A 24324-nucleotide genomic window follows, 5' to 3' on the forward strand; every position below is an offset into this window, starting at 1 on the left:
CTTTGTCTTTCATTCCTGATACCCTTTGGGTCCGCGACTCTGACATCTGGCACCCAACATGGGGCCTGAAGCAGTGACTACAACAGAGATTCTTCCACGGCAGTGTCTGGAACATGGAAACTGAAAACCGTCCTGAAAGGTTGACACGTCCATCGGAAGGTGACTTGAGTCTGAGAAGAGAGTGGTAAGAATCTTAATTAATTTTGTTTTCCACTAGCTTCAGGGTATGGGTTATCAACCAGGACATCTGGAAGAATATTCACAGGTACTAAAAACTCTTTTAAATACTGTCAGAGTCTCAGTAAAAACTGCTGATTTACTTGAACTTTTTGCTTTAGTACAAAAACATTGTTACTGGTTTCAGCCACAAGGAAAGAATCTTTTAAATCTTAAACAGTGGAAACAGGTAATGAAGGCACTACGTAGAGCATACCAAAAAGGAGAAACTATACCACTGTCAGTGTGGGCTTTAGGGCAACAGATTGCAGCAGCCTTAGATCCTCTGCAGTCTGAAGCAGAGGAGGAAGAAATTACCATTTTTTCTAGAGAGCCCCATGACACGGGCAATCTTGATGAAAAAGAAACTAACCCCTTTCTGCCTAAGCAAATGTCTAAATTGAGTATTTCTAAAGCTAGCATTTACCCTAATTTGTGTAATGTAGCTCCTACAGTCCCACCAGTTACAATGCCTACAGCCCCAGGAATATTCACAGATGCCATTGATACCAGTCCATATACAAAATATATATTTGTACCTAATCCAGTTCCAGCTACTCCATTGATGCATTGCCTGTTACAAGGATCTCAGGAGGGGGATCCAGAAGCAATGCAACTATTGACAGCTTTTCCAGTAAATATCCAACAAATTCCTCCGGATGTAGATAACTCTCAAGGGGGATATAATTTTCATCATGAACCCTTGCCATTTAAATTTTGAAAGAACTTAAACAAGCTTGTGCACAATTTGGAACTAATATACTTTTGGATTAGTGCAGGGGATGGCTCAAACTGACTGACTTATCCCCTGGGATTGGGACATGTTGGCTAGAACTGTTTTAAACCCTGCTGAGTTTTTGCAATTTTAAAACATGGTGGACAGATGAAGCTAACATGTTAGCACGTCATAATGCAGTACAGAATCCTCCCATTCTTATTTCTGCTGAACAGTTATTGGGTATAGGTAATTGGTCTGGAATTCAAAGTCAGCTCCAATATGATGATCAAGCCATAACCCAGGTGCGCGATTCATGCTTGGCAGCATGAAAGTGGATTTGTGCACCTGCCAAACCTACTCAATCTTTTGCCAAAGTGATCCAAGGAGTTAATGAACCATATGTAGAATTTGTAGCCCGATTAACTGACATTTTGATGAAAACAATTGAGATACCAGAAGCAAGAGAGTTAATTTTGTTAACACTTGCTATTGACCAGGCTAACAATGAATGTAAAAGAGCAATCTGACCATTAAAGGCTGTGGGAGGTTCAATTCAAGATTATATTAAAGCGTGCCAAGATACTACCTCTAAGCTCATCAGATGGCAGTATTGGCCGCAGCATTTAAAGGTAGTGCAAAGGAAGAGAGTTAAAAAGGGAATTGTTTTAAGTGTGGAAAGCCTGGCCACCATCAGAAAGAATGTCGATCTTACTTAACTCGATCTTCTTATAGTAAAAGACAACAGAATCCCTCTAAAATATGTCCTGTGTGTAAGAAAGGTTATCATTGGGCTAATGACTGTAAATCTAAATTTCATAAAAATGGAACTCCAATCGGGTCAGGAAACTGCTTTGTGGGCCTAGCTCAGGGCCCTTAGACAAACAACATGAGCCTGGCCGAACAATATCCCATCAGCAATGGCCAGCAACATGCATCCCAATTTCTGAATTAAGAGCTGCTACAAGAGGCAGTGCTGCCGTAGATCTTCCTTCTATGGAAACTAAGCTTATATCACCAGGAATGGGTATGCAAACTATATCTCCTGGAGTAAGAGGGCCTTTGCCTCCTGCGACTGTTGGTCTTATAATAGGAAGAAGTAGTTTGACTATGAAGGGACTGTTAGTACAGATTGGAATCATTGATAGTGATTATAAAGAAGAGATAAATGTTATGGTGCAATCTGTAAGCCAAGTTCAGATTAATGTGGGACAAAGGATTGCTCAATTATTGCTGCTCCCGTACTATAAGCCACCCACCCTTCCTTTTAATAGAAAAGGAGATTTTGGATCGACAGGAAGTAAAATTTATTGTCAGACTTTTGTGGGTGATGATAGACCAGAAACCACTATTACCATTAATGGGAAACTGTTCTTTGGATTGGTAGATACGGGTGCGGATGTATCTATTATTGCTAAGCGCTATTGGCCTCAATCCTGGACATTGCAAAAAGTACCCACTGTGTTTACTGGAATTGGGACAATGACTGATGTATATCAAAGTACAACTATATTTGATATGTTGGGTCTGGATGGACAAAAATCTACCTTGCAACCTTATGTTGCTGATATGGGTCTTAACGTATGAGGATGTGATTTGCTTAGCCAATGGGGAGCTTTTATTCAAATTCCTACTTTGTCAGAACAAGCAAAAGCTTTTTATATGGACATGCAATACAATACTAGAAAAAAAGGGAGATCATAAGGGACTTGGGTTTGACCTGAATCAACAAAATTCCAGCCAAGAAAATTTACCATAGGGGCCATTGAATGGAAGGGCTACCTGATGCCGATAACTTGGCTCACTGGTTGGTACACCTGTATGGGTTGATCAATGGCCCCTTCCAATAGAGAAACTTAATGCCCTTTGTCTTCTTGTGAAAGAACAGTTAACTCAAAAACATATTGAACCTTCTAAAAGTCCTTGGAATTCTCCTGTCTTTGTACTTCGGAAAAAATCAGGAAAGTGGAAATTGTTAACTGATTTAAGAGCTATAAATAAGGTTATGAGCCCTATGGGTGCATTACAACCCGGGGTACCACAACCTTCTATGATTCCCAGAGATTGGTCTTTAATTATTATAGACTTAAAGGTTTTTTTTAAAACATTCCATTACATCTGTCTTACAGAAAAATTTGCATTTTCAGTACCCTCTATAAATAATCAAGCACCTATGCAAAGATGTCAGTGGTGTGTGTTGCCTCAAGGTATGATGAACAGCCCCACTATATGTCAATTATTTGTAATCAACCCTTAGAACTATTGAGAGCAAAACTTCCAAAAGCAATGATTATTCATTATATGGATGATATATTGTTTGCTCATGCTTCAAATGACAAACTGCAACAGTTATTTCAGTATGCTGAACAAATTCTTCCTGAGTATGGCTTGCAAATTGCCCGTGAAAAAATTCAAAGGAATGCACCATATTGTTATTTGGGTATGAAATTGGCTAATGGACGTATTACACCACAAAAGGTGCAAATATGCCGGGACAAGTTAAATACTCTAAATGATTTCCAAAATTTGCTAGAAGATATTAATTGGATTTGACCAACATTAGGAATCCCTAATTATATGTTAACTCATTTATTTCAAATATTAACAGGAGATTCTGATCTGTCTAGCCCTAGAATCTTGTCTAAAGAGGCTGAAAAAGAATTGGCGTTGATAGAGGATCGAATCTCTCAAGGGCAATTAATACAAATAGACCCTGACGAAACTGTTGATTTAATTATTTTCTCAACCCCTCAATCTCCTACAGCTTTATTTTGGCAAGAAGGTATATTGGAATGGTTTTTTTTTTACCTAATAATAAACAAAAGAGATTGCAAACGTATCTCCCAAAAATTATTTCTATACTAGCAAAAGGCCGTGTGAGGTTGTTAACAATTAAAGGGGTCTGATCCAGATAAAATTATTTGTGATCTGTCTCATGAAGAAATTCAACATTTGTATATAACTAATCCTCAATGGCAAATTGCTATCAGTAATTTTCAAGGCATTATTGATAATCATTATCCTACTTCCAAACTGTTAACGTTTTTACGAAGAACCACTTGGATTTTACGAAAAATTGTGAGAACTGTTCCTATTGAAAATGCATGTACAGTATTTACTCATGGTAGTAGTAATGGAAAAGCAGTATATGTTACCTCTCAAAAAGAACAGGTTTGAGACTCCTTATTCATCTGCTCAACGCACAGAGCTTTCAGCTGTCATTAAGGTTTTACAAATGTTTCAAGAGCCTTTGAATATTGTCTCTGACTCCGAGTATGTGTGTTTAACTGTAGGTCACATTGAAAACAGCTCATACTTTTATTACTGATGAATTGTCTCAACTTTTGCCAACCTTCAAGCACTCATTCGGCAAAGAAGTCAACCCATATATATTATTCATATCCAGTCTCATTCTTCCCTTCGTGGTCCTCTAGCTACCCAAAATGCAAGAGCTAATTTATTAGTATGATGTTTGCAAAATGCCAGTAAATATCATGCATTGACTCATATTAATACTAAGGGACTTAGACATAAATTTCCTCAATTAACAAAACATGAAGCTCAAGAAATTATTTGCACCTGTCCCACCTGTGGACCCTTAACCACAGTGCCTTTTCAGGCTGGGACTAATCCCAGAGGCCTGGCTCCTAATTAACTGTGGCAGATGGATGTTACTCACATACCATCATTTGGTAAATTACGATATGTCCATGTCTGTATTGATACTTACTCTCATTTTTTGTGGGCTACTGCACAAAGTGGTGAACGTTTTCATCATGTTCGTTCCCATTTGTGGTCTGCTTTTGTGGTGATGGGATGCCCCTTGAAAATTAAAATTGATAATGGCCCTTCTTACACTAGTAAGTCTTTTACTTCCTTTTGTTCTATGTATGCTATTGTGCATGTTATGGGCATTCCTTACAATCCTACCAGTCAAGCCATAGTTGAACGCAGCCATCATACCCTAAAAACTATGCTTTTAAAACAAAAAGGGGGAGATGATGGTATTATAACACCAAAAGATCAATTAGCAAAAGCTTTATTTACTTTAAATTTTCTTAATGTTTATAATTCATTGACACCTGTGGAATGTCACTTTGGAAAATGTCAAACATCTACAGTGGATGCAGGAAATGAAGATCAACCAATTTTCTGGAAAGATATTTTAAGCAATGAATGGAAAAAAGGCAGGATCAAAGTATGGGGGTGAAGCTATGCTCTTGTCATTTCAGAAAATGGAGAGCAAATTTGGCTACCTGCAAAGAGGATTAAACCTCGGAATGAAGAGATGGAGTCTCCTACAACTTCTGATGATGGTGATCATAAGTAATGAGGAAGCTGCAAGTAATTACACTATTGGGCCTATATACTTAACCCCCCATTACTTAGAGTGTTAACCTGGAAAGATCCATTCTTTCCTATTTATCTGAATAAGACCCATATATTCCCTGGACCAATTGATGATCAGTTACCAATTAAACCCCATGAGGAAGGACAAAGAATCTATAATCTCATATTACCATTTGATTATCAACATTTATGCATTAGTAACCATCCTTCCTGTAGTATGTTAAAAATCAGACCATGATTACCTTCAAAAATAATAATACTCAGTTTATTGTGGTGTTATTTCCCTCTTACAATTTTATGATGACTGAAAATCCTACTTATGATTGTCCACAAAAAGACAGTAGGGATAAAGAAGGATGGCAAGAGTGCCATATAGGAAGAGGATCTGTCATTTTTAATGATTCCTATGGAATAGTGTGGGAAAGTGCCCCTATGGGGAGTCCCACTAAATATAATGGCAGATTTATTTGGTGTGGGTTAAATAGTAAAGGACAGCAAGTTAGTAATTTGCAATATCCCTTTCATGAATCCCTTGAATTGAATGAAAAAATAATTTTTACTAAAAATAATAGTGTTTGGAAGTGTAAAGGGAAATGGATCCCTTCTCCATGGTGTAACATTACATCTATACATAAACAGAAGAATTTGTGCAAAGTTTTTCTAGGAATAGCTCCTACTATAGAATGGATTGGGAATAATAGTAAGAATGGTCAATATCTGCATTTCGATCAAACTCATCATTTTCAAGCATGTGTAAGAGATCCTTACATGTTTGTGGTAGGAAAATTAACTATAACTGAGAATGCTCTATTTTATAAAAGTGGGGCCTTGCATACCTGTTTGAGAACATTTTACGGAATGGAGATTTCATTACAATGGCTCGAAGGTGGTGGGTAATGTGGATCCCAGTGCAACTGAACCAAATTTGGCAATTGTCACCTGAGAGTTAACTGCTGTTCCATATGGCTCAAGAAATCCTGAAGTGCTCAAAGCAATTTGTGGGACTGCTAATAGCTGGCATGTTAGGACTGATTGGTGTCATTGCAGCTGCTGCTGCACCTATCGTGGCCTTGCATGAGACTGTGCAAACTCAACAATACGTGCATGATTGGCATAAGAATGCTAGTGACTTATGGCATAGTCAAGAACATATTGATGAAGAATTAAACAATAGAGTTAATGATTTAGAATAGGCAGTTTTACATCTGGGATATCAAGTATATAACCTAAATCTACTTAGAGGATTGAAATGTGATTGGAATGAAAGTAACTTTTGTATTACTCCACTTATAATAATTCTATGTTTGACTGGGAAAAGATTAAAAATCATTTGATAGGTCATAAAGGTAATATATCATTAGAAATAGAATAAACAGAAAAAGATATTAGAAATGTCTCATAATCAGATTAATGTAGTTGATGATAAGGATATTTTAATGATTTGATTTCTCATTTCAATAAGTTTAATCCAGTAAATTGGTGGAAGTCTCATCATTTTTTATCAGCATTAGGAATAGGACTTTGTGTGTTAATCTTGTTGCTCATTGTTGTTGCTTGCCTGGGATGAGAAGTATGTCGAAGACTGCACCATGTTGATGCAATGGGACAAGCTAATAATTTGGTACTTGCAAAAAACCTGATATAGTTCCCCATGGTCAGAGTGCTTGGCTGGTAGCCAATGACAGGTAAGACTCTCAGAGGAGGGCAACCTACGACAGGCACAGCAACCCTGACTAAAACAAAAAGGGAGAAATGTGGGAAACAAAGGCATTTGTTTCCATAATAGCAAGTTACTTCCTTGACCACTGGGTCATGCTGTCCCTAGAGGTATACATGCAGGTCATAAATCTCTCAGGGAGATGTAACATTCTGGTTGAACCAGGACTTGCTAGAATGGAATGACCCGGGCAACAAGATTTATGAGTATATTTGTTTCAATAACATAATAGAACATTGTGAGCTTTGGTTACTATCTAATCCACTATGTTATTAAGAATAAGATAATGGTAATAGTTATCTAGAATAGTTGCTGCTTCTCACAATCGGTTGGGGTATATAAGGAAGCCCCTGAGACCAATAAATTCATCTGATGAGCTTGAGGCTTCAATGCTCTCAGATCCCCTGACCCCAATCTCTCTTTGTCTTTCATTCCTGATACCCTTTGGGTCCACGACTCCAACAACTGACAAGAATATAAGTGGACACAGAAAGAACACACAGCGAATGGACACAGAAAGCAGACAACCGGGGGGGGGGGGGGTTGGGGGGGAAGGGAAGAGAAATAAAATATAAATGAATGAATGAACGAATGAATAAATAAATAAATAAAAGGATTGCAACAGCCTGAAATAAAAAAACAAGTGTGAGGGACTTGGAGAAGAGAATAGAAGTGAAGATTTTTAGTAAGGGTAACTTAAAGGGTTAAAAGAAAAACAATAGTAAGATATGGCAACAGAAAGCCGAAGGATAAAATGGATGAAGTAAGTTATGCCTTTACAGTAATAACATTGGGTGTTAATGAATTGAATTCCCTAATCAACACACAAACACTGACAGAATGGATTAAAAAATATGAGCTATCTATGTGCAGTCAACAAGAAACTCACCTCAGATGCAAGGACACAACCAGGTTGAAAGTAAAAGGTTGGAAAAAGATATCCCACACACATAGCAATTTTTTAGAAATCTGGAGTAGTGGATACTAATATCCAGCAAAATAGACTTTAAATGCAAAACTGTTATAAGAGATGAAGAAAGTCATTATAAATTAATAAAAGGGGCAATTCACCTAGAAGAAATAACTATGATAAATATTTATACACCTAACCTGGGTACCCCAAGAAACAAGAGGCACACACTGGCAGTACTGAAGGAAGAAACAAACATCTCTACAGCAATTTTTGGAAACCTCAATATACCACCTTCAGCATTAGATAAAACATCTGAACAGATGATAAATAAGGAAAAGAGAGCTTGAATAATATGATAAATGAACAAGACCTAACAGATATTTATAGAGCATTATATGCCCAAAACAGCAGGATATACATTCTTTCAAGTGCTTTGCTCATGGATCCTTCTCCAGGATAGATCACATTCTGGGTCACAAGACAGGTTTCAATAAATTTAAAAAGATTGAAATTATACAAAACACTTTCTCTGATCATAACAGAGTGGGGCTGGAAATCAACAAATGATAGAAAAGATAGAAGATACAAATGAATAAAATCAGAAATGAGAGGGAGGGTATTACCACTGACTCTGAAGAATTAAGAGATATCTTAAGAGTATACTATGAACAACTGTACACCCACAAAATAGACAACATAGACAAAATGGGCAAATTCTTAGAAACACAGGAATAACCTACTGTGACTCTAGAAGAAATAGACCTCAACAGAACAATCACATGTAAAGAGATCAAAACAGTCATCAAAAACCTCCTAAAGATGAAAAGCCCAGGGCCAGATGGCTTTGCAGATGAATTCTACCAATCATTCAAAGATGGTTTAATACAAATCTTGCTATTGCTCTTCCAAAAAATTAAACAGGAAGGAATATTATGAACTCATTCTATGAAGCAAACATCACCCTAATACCAAAACCAGGTAAAGATAAGAAGAAGAAAGAAAACTACAGTCCAATTTCTCTAATGAATATAGGTCCTAAAATCCTCAACGAAATTCTTGCAAACTGAAACCAACACCACATTAAAAGAATTACATGCTATGATCAAGTGGGTTTTAGCTCAAGTATGCAAGTGTGTTTCAACACAAGAAAATATATTAGCAGGAAACAGACTTGGCCCAGTGGTTAAGGCGTCCATCTACCACATGGGAGGTCCGTGGTTCAAACCCTGGGCCTCCTTGACCCGTGTGGAGCTGGCCCATGCGCAGTGCTGATGCGCGCAAGGAGTGCCCTGCCACGCAGGGGTGTCCCCTGCATAGGGGAGCCCCACACGCAAGGAGTGCGCCCGTAAGGAGAGCCGCCCAGCACGAAAGAAAGTGCAGCCTGCCCAGGAATGGCGCCGCCCACACTTCCTGTGCCGCTGATGACAACAGAAGCGGACAAAGAAACAAGATGCAGCAAATAGACACAGAGAACAGACAACCGGGGGGGAGGAGGATTAAAAATAAAAAAATAAAATAAATCTTAAAAAAAAAAAAGAAAATATATTAGCATAATAAACCACCTAAATAGGTAGAAGAAAAATTACATGATTGTCTCAATTGACACAGAAAAGGCATTTGACAAAATACAGCATACTATCTTGACAAAAACACTCCAAAAGACAGGAATAGAAGGAAGCTTTCTCAAACATGGTAAAATGCATATATGAAAAACTAACAGCTAACATTGTACTCAATGGTGAAGTCTGCAAGTTTGCGATGAGATCAGGAACAAAACAAAGATGCCCACTGTTACCACTGTTATTCAGTACTGTGCTGGAAGTTCAGGCTACAGCAACTATGCAAAAAAAAAAAAAAAAAAAAGTTATCCAAATAGAAGCAAGGAGTAAGACTCTCATTATTTGCAGATGACATGTTCCTATATTTAGAAAATTCTAAAATGTCTTCAACAAAGTCACTTGAATTACTAAATGAGTACAGCAAAGTGGCAGGATATGAGACCAACATGCAAAAATCAATGTTTCTGTATACTAGTATTGAACAATCTGAGGAGGAAATCAGGGGAAAATTCCCTTGACAATAGCAACAAAAAGAAACATTTTGAAAAAGACTCAAATACCTAGAAATCAATTTAACCAAAAAAGTATAGGGCCTATATGCAGAAAACTACAAAAAACACTGCTAAAAGAAATTAAAGACCTAAATTAATGGGAAAGCATTCTGTGTTCATGGATTGGAAGACTAAATATCATGAATATGTCAATCCTCCTCAAACAGATTTATAGATTCAATGCAATACCAATCAAAATTCCAATGGCTTACTTAACTTAACAGAAATAGAAAAGACAATCACCAAAAATTTTTTGAAATGAAAGTACATTTGAATAGCCAAAAGCATTCTAAAACAGCAATGAAGGAGGAATTTTACTGCCTAACCTTGAAACACATTACAAAGCTACCATGGTCAAAACTGCATGGTACTGGCATAAGGATAGACACATCAATCAGTGGAATAGAACTGAGAGTCCAGAAATAAACCCTCATCTCTATGGCCAAATGGTTTTTGAAAAATCTACCAAGTCCATGTCAATGGGACAAAAGTCTCTTCAACAAATGGTGTGGGGAGAAAGCACAAATGTTGCTTTTTTGGTATAACCAAAAGAATGAAAGAGGACTACTATCTCACTCCCTATACAAGAATCAACTCAAAATGGATCAAAGACCTAAATATAAAAGCCAGGATCATAATACTACTAAAAAAAAATGTGTGGAAATATCTTCAAGATCTTGTGGTAGGTGGTAGTTTCTTTGATCTTACACCCAAAGTGCAAGTAAGAAGAGAAAAAAATAGATAAATGAGATCTCCTCAAAATTGAACACCCTTGCACCTCAAAACACTTTGTCAAAAGGGTGAAAAGGCAGCCAACCTAATGGGAAATAATATTTGGAAATCACATATCTGATAAGGGTTTAGTATTTAAAGAGATGCTACAACTCAACAATAAAAAGACAAACAAACCAATTTAAAAATGGCCAAAAGACGTGAACAGACATTTGTACAGAGAAGAAATACAAATGGCAAAATCAAACCACATGAAAAAAATGTTCAACATTCCTAGAGATTAGTGAAATGCAAATCAAAGCTACAATAAGATATTATTTCACACTTCTCAGAATGGCAACTGTTAAAAAGACAGAAAATGACAAGTGTTGGAGAGGATATGGAGAGTGAGGAACACTTATTCACTGTTGGTGGGAATGTAGAATGGTACAGCCACTGTGGAGGACTGCTTGGCAGTTTCTAAAGAAATTGAATATAGATTTGCCATGTGACCCTGCAATACCACTACATAATATATACCCAGAAGAAATGAGAGCAGTGACACAAACAGACATTTCTATACCAATGTTTATAGTGGAATTATTCAAGATTGCCAAAAGATGGCAACAACTTAGGTGTCCATCAACTGACGAATGGATAAACAAACTGTAGTGTATACACATGATTGAATATTATGCAGGTGTAAGAAGAAATAAAGTCATAAAATACATGACAACATGGGTGAACCTGGAGGACATTATATAGAGTGAAGCAAGATAGACACAAAAGGACAGATGCTGTATGATTGTGCTACTATGAACTAAATATATTGTGTAATCTCATGGAGCTAATAACTTGAATATGGGTCACCAGAAAATAGAATAAGATTAGAGAATAAAAGCTGAGGGTTAATTTGTACAGAATTAGTAAAAAAGGATATGTGTTAAACTTTGGAAATGAATAGAAAAGGTGAAAGCATAACTTAATGTTTGTATCTAGCAGTGCTAATATATGGGTATGACAGTGGTTGAAAGGTAAAGTCTGAGGTCATGTAAATTACTAAAAGGAAAGCTAAAAAATGTATCATGGGAGTTTATAGCATAGTAAAACTGGTAAAATTGCATATATCAGACTGTTATTCTTTGAAACTGAACAAATGTTAATGTTACAAGATGTTAGTGTCAGACAAAAATTATGCTAAGTGAAAGACACAGACAAAATTCCTACATAATGTATGATCCCATTTATATAAAATGTAAATGTAAATCAATTTATAAGGATGGAATTAAAGTAGTGGTTATGTAGAGCTGTGGAAAGTTAGAGAAATTGAGAGGTTACTGCTAAGGGGTTTGAAGATTTTCTTTTTTGGAGTAATGAACTTGTTACACACTTTGGATAGATTGTGTGGTATGTGAACATATCTCAATAAAATAGCTTTACAAAAAAACTACCATGAAATACCATTTCACACCCTATAGAATGGCCATTGTCAAAAAAAATAAACAAGACAAAATTAAAAACCAACCAAACAACTACAAGTGCTGGAAGGATGTGGTCAAATAGGAACACTCCTCTGCTGGTGGGAATGTAGAATGGTTACACCTCTGTGGATGTCAGTTTGACAGTACTTCAAGAAGCTGAATATGGAACTGCCATATGATCTAGCAGTCCCATTACTAGGAACATATTCAGAAGAACTGAAAGCAAGGATGTGAACTGACATTTGCACACCGATTTCCTAGCTCCATTATTTACAATTCCTGAAATATAGAACTGGCCCACGTGTCTATCAACTGATGAATGGCTAAACTAAACATAATATATATATACAATGGAATACTACTCAGCTGTAAGAGGAAATGAAATTGGATGTATATAATGAACCCCAAGGATATTATGTTGAATGAAATAAGCCAGACACAAAAAGACAAATATTTCATTGTCTAACTCAGATGAACTAAATAGGATGAGTAAACTCAACGGAAGTAAATTCTAGAGCATAGGTTACTAGGAAAACGAATGTGGGTCAAGAATGGGGGCTAATGCTCAAAGTACATAGAATTTGTAATAAGGTTTATTGTAAAAGTGTGGAAATAGAGTTAACGTATACTAGTGAGTATAACTAACACTGTTGATTTATAAATGAGTGACTGAAAGAGGTAGTCTGTGGACATAAACATCAATTGAAAGGGGACTAGAGAATAATCTAGGGTATTTATAACAGTAATTTTGGTGGTAGATAATCTTATAAAATTGACTAAGGTGATGACACCACAACTCGGTGATGAATATGAAAGCTTCTATTTTGTGAAAGGCACTGTGAAAGAGTTAATACACAAGCTCAGATTGGAACAAAATATTGGTAAAACGCATATCTGATAAAGGCCTTGTATCCAAAATATACAAAGAACTATTGAAACTCATAGGAAGAAAAGAATCACCCCCATTCCAAAATGGGTAAAAGATCTGCAAAAATCTCGCCAAAGAAGATATACAGATAACAAGTAAACCTATGAAAAGATGTTCAATATCATATGACATTAGGAAATTCATATTTAAAAACAAGAATGAAATATCACTACATACTTATTAGAATAACTAAAATTTTAAACAGACAATGTCAATGCTGACATGGATGTAGAGCCACAGAAACATTCATTCATTGCTCTGGGAATGCAACTTCTTAATATTTTTAGTCTTTTTTTTTAATATTACATTAAAAAATATGAGGTCCCCATATACTCCCCACCCCCCTCACCCCACTCCTCCCTCCCATAACAACAATCTCCTTCATCATCATGAGACATTCATTGCATTTGGTGAATACATCTCTGAGCACCACTGCACCTCATGGTCAATGGTCCACATCATAGCACACACTCTCCCATAGTCCACCCAGTGGGCCATGGGAGGACATACAATGACCAGTAACTGTCTCTGCAGCACCACTGAGGACAACTCCAAGTCCTGAAAACGCCCCCACATCAGGAATGCAATTTTGTGTGATGACAGTTCGGCAGTTTCTTAAAGAATTAAACATACGGTTACCATATGATTCAGCAATTACTTCTCTATGTATTTACTTGAAAACTTACATTCATGCAAAAACCTGCACACAAATGTTTATAGCAGTTTTATTCAGAATCACTAAAATTTGGAAACAAACAAGATACCCTTCAATTGGTGAATGGATAAACAAATTGTGGTACATCCATACAATGATATATTATTCCACTATAATAAATGAGCTATCAAGCCGTGAAAAGACATGGAAAAACCTTAAATACATATTGCTAAATTATAGAAGACCAGCTGGAAAAGCTATGTACTTATGATTCCAACTATATGACATTTTGGAAAAGGCAAAACTATACAAAACAGAAAAAGATCTATGGTTTGCCTAGTGGACAGAGAGGGAAAGAACGGATGAATAACTGAAGTACAAGGCATATTTAGGTTGGCAAAACTGTAATATGGTTATATGTCATTGCACATTTGCCAGGACCGATAGAACTATATAACATCAATAGTGAGCCTTAATGTGAATTATAAGCTATATTTAGTAATAATGTATCCATATTCATTCAATAATTGTAACACATGCACCACACTGTGTTAGTTTGAGAATGTTTGTACCCCAGAAACTCATGTTCTTGAAATTGGTCCATCCCTGGGGTGTGAACTGAAAATAGGTGGGACCCTTTGATTAGATTATTTCATTAAGACATGAGCCAGGGTGGGTCTTCATCCTCTTACTGGAATCCTTTATAAATGGCTATTGAGAGAGGGAGGTCACAGAGATAGAAAAACCTCCCACAAGCTGAGAGAAAAAGCCCAGAAAGCCAGAAGCTACAATCAACAAAATGCTGAAGTAGAGAGAAAACCATGGAGCAGAAAGCTGTGGGCAACAAAGTCTGGAGGGGGAGGGAGAACCCCAGCAGATGCCTCCTTGTACCTTGCCATGTGAGAGAGGATCCAGGATTGCTGACAGCTACTCTTTGGGGAGAAAGAGCATTGCTTGATGAAGCCTTGATTTGGACAGCCTGAAAAACTATAAGCTTTTAAACTAATAAAGCCAATCCATATTTGTGTATTGCCTTGGCAGCCTTTAGCAAACTAAAACACACAATAATGCAACATGTTAATAAAGGAAGCAGTGGGTATGTGGGGGTACATGGGTATATGGAATTCTATGTACTTTTCCATAAATCTAAAACTCTACTGAAATTAAACTTTATTATTTATTATTTACTTTTCTAAAATCTGCTCCCTTCCGTAACTTTTTGTGTACTGTCTGCTTTCTGTGTCCATTCACTGTGCATTCTTCTGTGTCTACATTTATTATTTTTAATTTATCCCCCCACCCCTTGTAGCTTGCTGCTTGCTCTCTGTGTCCATTTGCTATGTGTTCTTCTGCATTTTTGCTTCTCTTCCTTTTTTTTTTTGTTGCATCAGCTTGCTGAGTTGACTCTTCGTGGTGCTTGCAGGCCAGGCGGCACTCCGTGGCACTTGAGGGCCAGCAGCTCTCCACGGCGTGTGGGTGAGCCTGCCTTCACAAGGAGGCCCTGGGATGCAAACGCAGGGCCTCCCACATGGTAGATGGGAGCCCAACTGATGGAGCCACAGTCACTTCCCTTTATCGTTTATTTTTAAAAGACACTTTATGGTCAAAATATCATCAATAGCTTCCGTGGTTAAACACAATTTTCAGCACATAATTAAAAACTACTGGACAAAAGAAACCAGAAAATGTAAATAATAATCATTAGAAAGAACAGAGAATTGTACCAGGTGCACTGATGATCCACATATTAGAGTTCGCAAACAAGCTACATTAAAATGATTAGTATTAACATATTAAAGAAAATAAAGACAGTGAGTAAATGGACACAAATGTGGAGAAGATCAATGGAGCATCATAATCTATGAAAAAGAACGAAGTGTACATTCAAGAGCTTGAAATATAATAGTTAAAATTAAGTAATCAGTAAAATACACAATTATACAGAATTGTAAAACGTAAAGACAGGACAACTAAGGTATGCAAATTGATGCAAATGGAGAAAAATAATGGAAATGAATAGAAGAGCATAAGAGACATGGAACACAGTAAAGCAATCTAACACATGTGTAATTGGAGTCTCATTAAAGGAAGAGAAGGAAGCAGTAGCAATATTTACCAAGACTGACAAAGACTTCAAACTAGATTTAAGAACTTCAGTGAACCTTAAGGCAGAAAGCCCACACCTATGTTCAACAGTCCAAGTGCTATAGACCAAGAGAAAAATCTTAAAATCACATATAAAAAAGACACAGTACATTCAAAGGCACAGCAGAGACTTACATAAGACTTTCCAATAGAATGGATGGGAATCAAAAGACAATGAAATAACATTGTTTTTGTTTTTTAATTTTTTCATTGAAATGTACAGATCTTAGATGTACAGTTTGATGGGTTTTGAAAAATGCATTTACCCATGAAATTCAACCCTATCAAAGATACCAAACATTTCCATAATCCTAGGAACATCCCTCATGTCGCTTTCTAGTCCCCAACCTTTCCCAGAGGTATTTTGGGTTGAATTGTTTGGTCCCCTAATCTTTTGTTCAAATCCTAATCCTCAGAACCAATGAATGTGACCTTGTTTGGAAATAGGGTCTTTCCATATGTAATCAAGTTAAGATGAGTCATATTGGATTAGGGTGGACTCTCATACAATGACTGGTATCTCTATAAGAAGAAGAAAATATGGAGACAGAAGCAGACACATGGAAACCATGTGAAGACAAAGGTAGAGATTGGAATGACGTCTACAAGCCAAGGAATGCCAAGGATTGCCCCAATTAGTACAAACTAAGAGAAAGTCGTGGAGCAAATTCTCAGAACCCCCAGAAGAAACCAACCCTGTCAATAACTTGATTTAAGACTTCAACCTTCCAGAACTGAGAGAGAAAAAACTTCTCTTGTTTAAGCCACCTAGTTTGTGGTACTTTTTTACTGCAATCCTAAGAAACTAATACAAGATGCCATTGATGTTCTGACTTTAAAAAAATCATAGATAACTTTTACTTGTTCTAGAATTTCATAAAAATCCAGGCACAATATGTATTTGCTCAGCATAATTTTTTTCAGTTTTTTCCGTGCTGCTCCATATATCTATAATTTCTTTTTATTGCTGAGTAGTTTTCCATCATATGGCTATACGACAATTTGTTTAAAAATTCTCCTGTTGATGGAAATTTGAATTGTTTACATTTTGGACTATATGAACAAAGCTGCTATGAACAAATAATATAAATTGTACAAATAGTTCTGCATAAATAGGTTTTCATTTCTCGTGAGACATATCTAAAGGTAGAGTTGCTGAGATTTAAGGTTAATACATGTGTAACTTCATGAAAAATTTTGAGACCAATTTCCAAAGTGATGTACCATTTTACCAGCAATGTATGGATGCTGTAGGTGATCAACATTTTTCACCAAAGTTGATTTTGTTAGCTTTTAGCCATTTCGATGTGTCTTTTGTTCAGCAGATATTTAAAATTTTGTTGAAGTCCATTTTACCAGTTCTACTTTTCATGTTTAGCATTTTCTGGGTGCTGTCAGAAATATTTGACTTTTTCATGATCATGAATATATCCCCTTTTTTCCCCTAGAAGTTCTATGGCAGTAATTTTTATAGACTTAATGCAATTTTTATACAAATGATGAGATAAGGATCAGGGTTCATTATTTCCATATGGATAGTCACTTACTTCAGGACCAGTTGTTGAAAACATTTCTTTTTCCATTGAACATACCTGACGTCTTATTTCAGGACTACTGTTTTCCATTAATGTGCTTATCTATTCATATGCCACAATCATAAAACCTACAATTATATTTAACAAATCAAAGGAAAAGACCAAATCAAAGAAATTAATAATGGTATAATAATGATAATTAAATCATGAAATATATTCATATTTCCCTAAGTTTTCTACTGATGTCCTCTTCTGTTCCAAGATACAATCTCATATTCCATGTTACATTTATGTCATGTCTACTTAGAGATAAGATGAGGTCAAAAGTGAAATAAAATATAGACCACAAAATTAATAATTAAAAGATATTTTATGGTTTTTATTTTATTTTATATTTGTCTTCATTCTTTGTTTTTATTTTTTTTTAACTTTTAATGTCATATAATTTTAGACACAGGAATTTGAAAAAATAGTACAGAGTCCCATGAACCCTTCACACGACTTCCTCCAAAAGTTATAGAACTCCCCCCACAAATGTTATATAACTATAGTAAAATATCAAAATCAAGATTTCACCAGTGATTCAATACTTTTATCTATACTACATATCTTATTCAATTTTTAAAAAAGATTTATTTATTTATTTATTTATTTATTTCTCTCCCCTTCCCCCCGCCCCACCCTGGTTGTCTGTTCTCTGTGTCTATTTGCTGTGTCTTCTTTGTCCGCTTCTGTTGTTGTCAGTGGCATGGGAACCTGTGTTTCTTTTTGCTGCATCATCTTGTTGTGTCAGCTCTCCGTGTGTGTGGTGCCATTCCTGGGCAGGCTGCATGTTCTTTCGCGCTGGGCGGCTCTCCTTGTGGAGTGGGACTTCCCTACGCAGGGAACACCCCTGCATGGCAGGGCACTCCTTGCACACATCAGCACTGTGCATGGGCCAGCTTCACATGGGTCAAGGAGGTCCGGGGTTTGAACTGCAGACCTCCCATGTGGTAGACAGACACCCTAACCACTGGGCCAAGTCTGCTGCCCTTATTCAATTTTTATCCTTTTTATGTGCATTCATTTGCATGTAAGCGATTCACTTGCATGTGTGTATATAATTCTATGTAATTTTATCTCATGTATGGAATGATGTAACCAGCACCACAATCAAGATACTGAACTGTTCCACTGTATCTTTAAAACAGCTCTTGAAATTGAAGAGTCTGATTCTTCCCACTTTCTTCTTCCTTTTCAAAATAGTTTTTGCTATTATAATTTCTTTGACTTTTTATATAAATTTTAGAATGAAGTTGTTTATAGCTACAGAAATTTTTGTTGAGGTTTTGATAGGAATTTCATTAAATTTGTAAATCAGTTTGGGCAAAAGTGATATCTTTACTATCACTTTTTTGATCCATGAACACAGTATCTCTCTCCATTTATTTCTTCCCTTTGATTTCTTTCATCAGCATTTTGTAGATTTTAAGATACAAGTCTGTGCATTATTTGTAGATTTACATATAAGGAATTTTAAAATTTCAGATTCAACATGTTTATTACTTGTGTAAAAAATGATTGCTCTGATTTTGCATCCTGTTATCTTTCTACCTCACTTATTAGTTTTAGATTTTTTTTGTAGATTGTAGATTGCTTAAGATTTCATTTTACACAAACTATTATTTCATCCACCAATAGGGACAATTTTACTTCTTCCTTTCCAATCTGTGTTTATTTATTTTATTTTTATTTATTTTTTTAATTATCTTTTTTAAAAGTTAATATATCACACAAAATGCTACATTAAAAAACATAAGTGGTTCCCATCCCCACTCCCCATTCCCCCACCCACATCAATTTTTTTATTGTATTTTTTTTGAAGATACATAGATCACAAAAAATGTTACATTCAAAAAATATGAGATTCCCATATGCCCCCCACTCCCCCTCATGCCATTCCTCCCATGTCAACAATCTTTTTCATCATTGTGGCACATTCATTACATTTGGTGAATACATTTTGGAGCACTGCAGCACCACATAGATAATAGTTTACATTGTAGTTTACACTCTCTCCCAGTACATTCAGTGGGCTATGGCAGCATATGTCCAGCATCTGTCCCTGCAATATCATTTAGGACAACTCCAAGGTCCAAAAATGCCCCCACATCACATCTCTTCCTCCCTCTTCCTGTACTCAGCAACTACTGTTACCACTTTCTCCAGGTCAATGTTACAGTTTCTTCCATTATTAGTCACAATAGTTCTATAGTAGAATATCAGTAAGTCCATTCTAATCCATATTTTATTCCTCCATCCTGTGAACCCTGGGATGGTGATGTCCACTCCAACTCTATATCAAGAGGGGCTTAGAGTCCACATGGATGATGGATGTGATTCTCCTGCTTGCAGTTGTAGGCACTCTCGTTTCCCTGGTGTGGTGGTTGACCAACTTCACCTCCCTGTTAGCTGACCTGGGTAAGACCAACGAACCAGAGAGTAGGTGTTGCAACTTTGCTGAGGCTCAGGGCCCAGCTGGCACATGGACAGTCCAGAGTATGTGTTTAATTTCATTGTATTACATTATTATGGCAAGTAGGACTTCCAGAATTATGTTTAAGAAGAGAGGTGTGATGAGTGCCCTGCCTTGTTCATGATCTCAGGAAGAGGGCACTCAGTTTTTCAACATTAATATGTTCTCTGTAGGGGGTTACTTTTAGGAGGTACTGGGGATTGAACCAGGGACCTCGTACATGGTAAGTAGGTGATCAACCACTGAGCTACACTCGCTCCCCTGTAGGATTTTTATGTGAGCTGTTTATCAAGTTAAGGATGTTCTCCTCTATTCCTAAATTCCTAAATTCCTGAGAGTTTTTATTATGAGTGGGTATGAAATTTTTTAAGCATAATTTATATTTTATTTTAAAAGTTTGGCATCACACATATTCAAGTGTGTTACACCATGTTCATTCCTCAGAAGTAGCACTTTAAAGTGTTAAGCATTGTTAAAAAATACAACTCTATTTTACAATGTGGTACTGGTATAATTCAAAGAATAGTGCCAATTATAAATAGTATATTCAAGTTTCAAACATATTTAAAGGAAAGCATATAAACACATATTCATATGCACACAATTATTTATACTCATGTAATCAAAGATATTTTATAAAATATTGACTAATTTGTATACTTAACATAGATTTTAATACCTCTTCAAAGATTTTGATTTCATTGGTAGATAGATTTTCAGAAGAGGAATTAAGATATAAATTTAATGTTACAAGACCACACATTACTTTATCCTCTTTCAGAAAATAATCCATTATCATTCAAGGTTTGTACAAACTAGTTGTCTGTATGAAAGCAACTGCAGTCTAAAGGCTACAGAATATGTACTTCAGTCCAGGTTTCTTATTAAAATTCGGTCAGCTGCTGTCCACTGTAGAAAAAGACTACATGGTGCTCCTACCAAAAATAATCTTCAGCATCCAAGGCCTAGGAAAGCAGATGATCTTATCTTTTGCCAAAACTTAAAATGCAGCTACAAGTGGAGAAGTGCTAGATTCTCAGTCACTTCAGAAGTACTTATAGAAGCCTGTTTCTCACGTATAAATATGCCAAAAATGTCCTTCAGGTTCATAATGGTTTATCAGTAATGGTCACCCCTGCATAACTTCTCCCTGTGCTCATATGATATGACACATTGATCAGTTGTTGGGTTGTAATCCTCTCCTGATGCCAAATTACAGGGAACATCATCTCCTCCAACTATGTATAACAGACCATTAACTGCACAAACTCCTGCATTTCTTCTGCACATGTTCATACCTGCAACTTGCCTCCAAGCTTTGGTACTGAGACCATAAGCGTCAACACTTTTTTTTTTGCACTAATGGGCCATCATGACCTCCTACAGCATACAGTTTTTTAAACGCAGCAACACCTGCTCCACTATGTCTGGTTATTTCAGCCATGTAAGTCCACTCTTGTTGTAACATGTTAGTATTCCACTGTGCTGAGACACTGACAGGAAGCTCCACCATAATCCCCTTCAGCACAGAACAAGCCTCCAACATCCCCTAGACTAGGGGTTCTTAGCTTTCTATGTTCCATGGACCTCTTTGCCAGTCAGGTGAAAACCACGGGCCCCTTACTAAGTCCACACTATATTGTGTTTTATTTAATAAATATATCACACCCACACCAATAAGTCCCCAAAAGAATAATGCGCTTTTTAAAAAATTTTTTTCAATTCAAGCTCACGGACCTCCTGAAATCTTTCCACTGATGCCTTGGGTGCCCGTGGACCCCGGGTTAAGAACCCCCGCCCTAGACCAACACTGCTCCTCCTAGGGCTCACTGGGGCTACATGAAGCCACTCACGAGACTTTATGCTATATGCTTCCACCGATGATAAACCTGTACTCCCATCAAAGCCTCCAGCAACATGTAACAACCCGTTTTACACAGCTGCTCCCAAAGTGCTCCTCTGGTCTCGCATGTCAGCAATGCTGGGTCCACTGATCCTTCACGGGGTCATAGAGGCACACTGTTTAATGAGCTACTAAAGCCACCAACAGCAAACACGAGCCTGGCCTTGTAGACCATCCCTGCCCTACAGTCCTGGAAGGTAATTCTGCTACTTGGTGCCATCATTCTTCTTTAAAGTCATTGCATTCCACACAGCGGATAGCCTTTGGGACCTGGCTGCCAACCCCCACAATGTTCACAGGTGTCCTCCGTCGAGTCCTGGCACTTGTCATTGATACACACTGCTCTGTTGAGAGCAAATGATACTTCATAGCTTCAGTAAGGTAAGCTTTGCAAGCACTGCTGTATTTGACCAATGCTTCCTCTTCAACCCTCTGAAGGGGAAGCAAAGGTAACAGCACATGTTCAGCCGGCTATAAACTCTTGTCTTACACTTAATTAATTAATTAATTTTTCAATATTGAGAAATTCTTCACTGAGTACAACATCTGCAAAATGTTCTGCATAGGTGTTGGCCTTGTTTAGGACATCTGTGCTTGCCTACATATCAGCAAAAGCCTGGATTCTTAAGCAGTAGACAGGGCGAAGCTGGATTCTGAAAACTCACAGCAAGTCCTCTTCACATTCTGTAACTGTAACAAAGAGGCTGCTGGGAGAAGTATCTGTACGTTTTCTTCTGCAACCTTAATTTTTGCAGTGTAAACAGAATCAGTTAGCATCCTCAGGGGCCAGCCATCTGCCTCTTTTATTCAAATGCTCTTGCTCGCCTCTCACATCCCTCTACACATAGTGTGAAAATAAGGACTGCAGGATGCCGGCACTGCTGTATGAGCAGAGATTCCCTTGTCTTCCGCCACAACGGTGACATCGCACCGCAAATTCTGACTTCTTAATTCGTTCATGACTTTAAAAGTTTTCTTTATATGCAAAGGATTCACTGACACTGGGCAGTGTTTTTCAGTGTTACCATTGTTTTGAATCCACAGGCTCCTGATGGCCCTGCTCTGTGCATGCACAAGGCAGCGGCGGTATCCCCATTGCGACTCCTCTCGGGCTTCAGAAGTCAGGCAGCGACTGCCGCCGCCTGCACCATTCCTGCCGCGGGTGCGGGCCCTGCCCACCTGCCCATCCGCTGTCCATTCGCCGGCGCATGGGGCCTCCACACTCGCTTCACCACGAGCCACCACTAGATTCACCAAGAAAAGAAAAAAAAAGACTCAAATTACTAACATTAAAAAAAAAAAAAAGACTTGAATTACTATTAATAGCATCAGGAATTAAGGAGAGGATATCACTTCCGATGTCACAGAAAACTATGGGGCAAGTAGATAACACAAACTATCAAACTGGCTCACAAGTAGAAAATCTGAACAGACATTTAACAAGTAAAGAGATTGAATTAGTCATTTAAAAACTCCCCATTAACGAAAAACTCAGGCCCAGATGGCAAAAACAAAGTTGATAATATATTAATCCTAAAGGCCAAAGAAAAGAATATGGGGTTTGGTTTTGTGAGATATGAATATGATCAAGCACTTTTTCTCTTCTTCATTTTTTTTCATTAACAAAGATTCCTTGTTTATGTCATTAACTAATGTGTTCATCTATGTATCTCTCTGAACACTGGAGGAACAATTGAGTAAGGAGTTGGAATTACATGAAATAAAAGAGCCTGGTCAGAACTTTTTAAGAGTATGCTTCCATAATTTGTTGAGCTGCCTTTTTCTGTTATTTTATTTAGTTGAACTTGAAATAAATTTATTAAAAACCCTTCAAAAGAAATGTAGAATGTTGAGCTATGATGAATGTATAATATTAATACAGGCCATTAATAATTGGGTAGGTTGGTGGAAAATACATCAAATGTAAGATATGGGCTATAGTTAGTAGTGATATTTTTACAATGCTCTTTCATAGTTTGTAAAAAATGTTTCACCAAAATGCAAGTTGCTGATGGTGGGGTGAAGTATGGAGCCCTGTATGATGATATGCATGTTTGTTTTGTTAAGTTCACAACTTTTACTAGACTCTTATTGTTTATGTATGTTAATGTATGGATGATATACTTCAATAAAATTTTATTTATAAAAAGAAATGTACAATGTCTTTGAGGGACTCATCTGTAAGGACAGGGCTGAGGAAATAATCAGTGAAATTGGAGATAAATCAATAGAAACTTTATAAATTAAATGCAAAAAGAAAAAAAAAATGAAAAAGTGGAACAAGAATATAGATGAACTATGAGTTAATTACAAATGGTGTAACATACAGGTAATCAGAATATGAGGAGTAAAAGAAAGAGAAAAAGGATCAGAGGAAATATTTGGAAAATAATGATAAAAATTTTTCTAAAATTCATGACAGATTTTACA

General features: G+C 36.9%; 1 pseudogene; it reads right to left on the minus strand.

The window, feature by feature from the left end:
* Nucleotides 1–21097: 21097 nt before the first annotated feature.
* Nucleotides 21098–22820, minus strand: LOC101439118 (kelch-like protein 2; annotated as a pseudogene).
* Nucleotides 22821–24324: the final 1504 nt, after the last annotated feature.

The sequence above is a fragment of the Dasypus novemcinctus genome, chromosome 9 (genome assembly GCF_030445035.2).
Source record: "Dasypus novemcinctus isolate mDasNov1 chromosome 9, mDasNov1.1.hap2, whole genome shotgun sequence".
Taxonomy (NCBI): Eukaryota; Metazoa; Chordata; class Mammalia; order Cingulata; family Dasypodidae; genus Dasypus; species Dasypus novemcinctus.